The sequence below is a fragment of the Jaculus jaculus genome, chromosome 2, assembly GCF_020740685.1.
Source record: "Jaculus jaculus isolate mJacJac1 chromosome 2, mJacJac1.mat.Y.cur, whole genome shotgun sequence".
NCBI lineage: Eukaryota > Metazoa > Chordata > Mammalia > Rodentia > Dipodidae > Jaculus > Jaculus jaculus.
The window spans coordinates 63,590,920-63,597,278 of record NC_059103.1 but is presented as its reverse complement, the minus strand read 5'-3'; positions in this window follow the sequence as shown (position 1 = coordinate 63,597,278).

Genomic DNA, 6,359 nt, shown 5'->3' with positions numbered 1-6,359 from the left:
ACATGTACATACGCTGGACATGGTGGTATGCACTTGTAATCCCAGCACTGGGGAGGCCAAATCAGGAGGACAGTCAGTGATATCCAGTTGACAAGCTTCAGAAAAATGATACACTGTCTCACAAAAATGTGGGTAATTTTCTGAAGCATAATAATTCAGGTCAACCTCTCGCTTTTATATGCACATTACACTGTGTGTAAATACACACATACACACACTTTTACCAGCATAAACATTACACCTTCACACACATATACATATTCATTAAAAAAGAAGTAAGGGAGCCAGGCATAGTGGTGCATGCCTTTAATCCCAGCACTCGGGAAGCAGAGGTAGGCGGATCGCTGTGAGGTCAAGGCCACCCTGAGACTACAGAGTGAATTCCAGGTCAGCCTAGGCTAGAGTGAGACCCTACCTCAAAAAGCCAAAACAAAAAGAAGAAGAAGTAAGGAACTGTAGAGATGGTTTAGCAGTTAAGGCACTTTCCAGAAAAGCCTGAGGACCCAGGTTCAGTGGTTCAGTTCCTTAGTATTCATTTAAAGCCAGATGTGCAAGGTGGTGCAGGAGTCTGGAGTTTGTTTGCAGTGCTCTTATGCTGAGGGAAAGTGACACCTCCTTCCCCAAGATGGTTATCCAGATTTTGTTGAAGATATCATAGCTGTGGTCACTGGTGACAGGAGCATTGCTGTAATTCTACACTGGCAAGACATCTGCACTCAGGAACTAGCAGCAAATGCATTCACTTCGCTGCAGTATAAAGCAATGTGTATAAAGTGTTCATGAAAGTTAAGCCACTGTGGACTGCCCAAGGTAGATGACAAGGTGAGGTACCACCCACTGTGTTCTATAGTAGGCAGTCCTTGGAGTGTCTGGGAAGTAAACAAGTACTCAACAAGAATGTATACCACATTCCTTCAATGTCTCTGTAGCACTTGGTACAGGTCTTGCCAACCAGGGGAAGAAAATAAAGGGCATAGATTCATTTTCACAAAGTAGATGCAAAGGAAGACTGTGGAACCAAGCAATGAATCAGTCAGCTCGAGATCATTCTCAGTCTTACCTTTGTCATGTGCCCTCAGTGCCTGTGCTTTTCTGCTTTGTCAGCTAAGTGTGACTACCTTCTTTGCACCCTTTGGTGTTTCCATCCCCTCAGGCTAGTCTACCACATGCCCCGGGACATTGCACTGTACTTGTTCAGACATATTTTCCACCAAACTCACCTCATGTCTGCAAGGTGGGGCACAATTCCACCAACCATTGCCATTGACTGGCCAGCAAACCAGGATTAAATCCTTCCATCTTGTGCCAGGTATTGGTAATGCTTCCCCTGTAGACTAGGAGGCACTTAGAGAGGAGAATCCATGTCTGAACTGCCAGGACACTCTGACTGCCAGTTGACTTCCACTGTACCTCCCACCAGAGTGCTACACTGAAAACACCAGAAGCAAAACCTAATCACAGTGAAATAAAGTACTTTAGATGTGCAAAACAAGGTAGCAAGCAACAAGGAATACACATTGATGATCACCTAATACTAGAAAAAATGACCACAGTATAAATTTAATTCAAAACTCTAAGAATATCTTATATACTGACACATAAACAGTGTATGCATTTGGTGCTTGGGTTTTTATGATTTTTTTTAATCACTACTGTATAAATTCAAAAATGATCTTTTATAATTTGTGGTAATGTGAAATTTCAATTACCACACCAACTTGAATGACCATGAATTCTGTGGGTGACCTTCTAAGGGGAATGGTTCAAAGCTTATCATGAAATTTCTTCTTGACCATAAATGCTTCTAAGAAGTAGCAAGTGTGCTGGAGAGATGGCTTAGCAGTTAAGGCATTTGCCTACAAAGCCAAAGGACCCAGGTTCAATTCTAGAGGACCTACATAAGCCAGATGCACAAGGCAGCACATGCATCTGGAGATCATTTACAGTGGCTGAAAGCCCTGACATGTCCATTCTCTCTCTTTCCCTATTTATATCACTCTCTCAAATAAATAAATAATTTTTTTAAAACTTTTAAAAAATAAGTAGCAAGAAACATTTACCTATTACTAAGGGCTTCTACCCAGTGCTTATTACACGGTACTACATGAAGAGGTTTTGCTGATCCATTTTATCAACAAGTAATGTGCTGCTCCCTGGGACTTACCAGTGCTAAAGTACTGAATAGCATTTTGCTTGAATCTTTGAGCACATGCATTTCTCAAATTACTTTTCCTACCAAAATATTGTCTTCTCCAATTCTATTTACTGGCTAACAGATATTTGTATTTGTATATAGATATTCAGTTGAACTACAGAACTGAAGTCTATTTAAGAGTTATTATTCATTAACTTTAACAAGAATTCACTGGTCTTTCCTATATTACAAGAATATGCTAGTCTTTAGGCACCTAGTAAGGTGGTATAACCTATCCATGTCTTTGGAGAGTTCCTAAAGAGGATACACTCCATAACTGTTGTATATGAGGAGGGTGAAATAAGACTCTGGTTAAGGATTACAAGGATAAGCTGGGCGTGGTGCTACATGCCTTTAATCCTAGCACTGGGAGGCAGAGGTAGGAGGATTGCTGTGAGTTCGAGGCCACCCTGAGACTCCATAGTGAATTCCAGGTCAGCCTGGGCTAGAGTGAGACCCTACTTCAAAAAACCAAAAAAGAAAATAATTACAAGGATGAGATTCAGAGTCAAGACTCCTCATTTCAGAAGTAAGACACTGTCACTCTAATGAAGACTTCTAGAACTGACTTCCATAGGTCTCATACAAGATCTGGTAAGACATTGAAAAAATCATGCTTGACCTAGAAAGTGAATTTCCAAACTTGGAAATTACTTTTAACTGAAATAAATATATAAAAGAAAATTCATGATATATGACAGAGAGATTAAACCTAAATATTAAAGGAAAAAGGTAGAAAATAAATGTATTAGAGAGCTTGTAGGGGGGATGATCAAAGGCCAAGTGTGCATCTCTACCACTGAGAGTCTAACAATCAATGGTTGTCATTCTACCAGATAACAGAGATCTGGCTTGTTCATCATCACAGATTTCTCCTGTCAAAGAGCTAACCGCCATCATTAATTACTCCTGATTTATCCATGGTAACATAGGGAAGCACAATACATCTATAATAAACCCAGAATTATACACCCTACACTTTCTGAGGGCAGACCCTGGAATTGTCTTCAGAGAGTTAGGCTCCAGAGTTCTGGTCAACCTCTCTGAGGTGTTCCAAGACAGCATACCAGAAGAGGACCAATTAATTGCTGTTGGAGGACTGAGGCCATAAGGATGAACCCATGGAGGAGCGACAATCCCTTTATCCCAACCAGGATTTAGTACAAGGGACATGAGCATGCAGCTTATTCAAACAGGACTACTTGAGAGCATGCCCAGAGACTAACACACTCCTTTCACTAGGGTGAACATTCATAAAAGTCATGGGACAGCTATCTGCCCTTGGAATGGTGTTCCTCTTCCCTAGTGAAACAGCTGTGGATGGGCCTGTGACCACAAAGCTAGGTATCTGTTATCTCTCTAGGATCTAACTATGACTAAGTAAAGAACTGCCACCAAAAGAATGTAAGAGAAATGGTGCATGAAGTCTCTACATCACTGACTTAAGAGGGGATTGATGCCTTTTTCCCAGCTCTCATCCCTCCAGCAGCCTCTCCCCACTCTACAAGTCTTCCCTCCTCTCCCATGGAGTTCCAGAAGGTCTGCAAGGTGGATCCCTGCTGCGGGCAGGTGGCTCCCTTGGCCAGACCATAGTGTGGACCCACCATGCCATCGTTTTTACCTTTTTACTTCACTCTTCTCTGTCCGTGAATGGGGATGTGAGTGGACTATTGTACAGACTTCAGTCACATGATGGTGCCAATTATCTCAGCAGACACTAGAGCAAAGATAGAGGGTGCCTGGGTCTCATTTCTTTGAGCAGAAACACCAGCCTGAGAGTTTCTCCTACTTCTCATGTGTCACAGAAGAGAAAAAAAAAAAAAACAAAAAAAACCTCTACCTTATTTAACCACTGAAAATTTAGTATCCTTGTTATAGAAACTTGTACCCTCAATTATTAGAACACCTAAGTGCAAACAGAGGGTAGCATGCAGGTTGACTTCCCTGAGTGGCTGTACAGATAGAACAAATGATATGCTATACAGGATTCAGAGCAATGCACAGAGAACTCATGTATGTAGTATGCAAGGAATAGCTCTGTAGGGAGAAAGAACTTCTCAGATGAGTGTGCATTTTATTTGACTTTTCTTTCTCTCTGGGAAACTGACAGACGCGTCCAAGTAGGAAAGTGAAAGCTGTAGAAGAATTATACGATTTCAGATTATCAAATAAGGGAGGTTGATTCATCTTGGTTGTGAGGGATATTCTTACAGAAATTATCTTCAGGAAAAGTGAGCTTTAAAACATTTACTTCTCAGGCTAGAGAGAGATGATGGTTAAGCATGAGGGCCTGAGATCACTAGAGTTTGATTACCCCAGAATTTATGTAAAAAGTTAGTCATCACTCACAAAGTGTCTTTATATCAAGAATTGAAGGTTAAAAAAGAAATCATTGTATAGAATAATTAAAAATATATTGTGACTAAAATATCTAAAAGATAAAGAAATACTCAAAACAAAACTGGCATCCAGTTCAGAGGGGGAGGAAGGTGAATAAGATGAAAATGCTGACATTGGTACAGAGAATCTCACTGTCCTTGAAACAGGTGAAGTTGCCAGTGAATTTAAGTAAAATTAAGTGAGATCAGTAGGAGCACAAGAAAGGGAGAAATAGGAAGATTAATATGCAAAGAAAGGCTCCATGCATGAAGCTGTGGAAGTGCAAGCTTGAAGACTTGAGTGCTGATCCCCAGAACCACATAATTGCCAAGTGGGTGTGAAGGCACATGCTGTAATCCCAGCAGTCAGGAGATAGACGGAAGTAGCTGGCTGGACTAGAGGAATCAGTGAGCTCTGGGTTCAACTGAGAAAACCTGCTCCAGTAAAGACAGTGGACTGGAGAGTGTGAGAGACTTCCTCTGGCTTCTGCACAGACTAGTATATGCACTGGCATACAAGTGCACACACACACACACCAGACACATACACATGCAAAAAGTAAACAAAGGAAACTGTTATCTTTTTTTTGGTGGGGGAGGGCTAATATTTCCTATGTGGACATAGTTTAGCTGATCCTATTAAAAAAACAAAATACAGAATTTACTCTTGCAGAGACAGGAGAACAGAGAATCATAAGGCAATGGGAAACCTGAAAAATGACAAACCATCTTAAAATTTCATATGCTAATCTAGTTAGTCCATTCTTCCCAGAAATCAGGGGTCAAAACTATGCACAAGCATTTTTTTCTGTAAATTCTTATGTGTAAGGAGCTTTTAAAAATGACCACTGAAACAAAGACATTGTCGTTGCAACTGAGCAGTGTTCTTCTCTCTCAGGATGTCTGGGATGACATAAAATATATCCAGTTTTGAGCCACAGTGGCCCAAGGTCATAATGATGACAGCAACACAAGGTAGAGGGGAAAACATGGGACAACCAAGTAGCTTAAGTTTCAATACCCCTGTGATCCTAATGTCTTTCTCCATGCATCATTCTCACCAGTTTGTATGGTACTGCCAATATCTCTCTAAAATTTAATTATTTACTCATTTATATATTTATTTGGCTGTGTATCGGGAATATGGATAGGACCTCCTGCTGCTGTAAAAGTGCACTACTGCACTACTTCTCTCATCCAGCTTATATGGGTGGCTTGGGAGTTGAACCCAGGTTAACAACCTTCGCAAGCAAGTACCTTTAACTTCTGAAGCATCCCCCTAGCACCATGAATACTTTTTTTTTTAGAAGAATAGAGTCCTAGCCATGTGTGATGACACAATGCCTATAATCCCAACACTGGGAGTCCTAAGGGTTGGATAACACATAATACATTCTCCAACATAGTCAATATAAACAAATGGATTCTCCTCATATAGACATCTCAGCATCTAAATGACATGTTATTTTGTTTCACTGAAACTCTGAGAGTCCAAAGCCAGAAAGTTGGGCTAGGGATGACTCAGTCAGTAAATGCTTACCTCACAAGCATCCAGGTTTGAGTGTGCAACCCCAGTGCCCATGTGAAAGCTGAATATGGTGAAGTATCTCTATAACCTAGTACTTGCTTGATAGCTAGTTAGTTTAGTCCAATCCATGAGCTCCAGGTTAAGTGAGAGACTGTCTCAAAAACTAAGTCATAGAGTAATTGGGAAAGATACCTGACATCACACACATACACACACACATGCAAACACACGCATGCACACACACCACAGACAGAGCGTT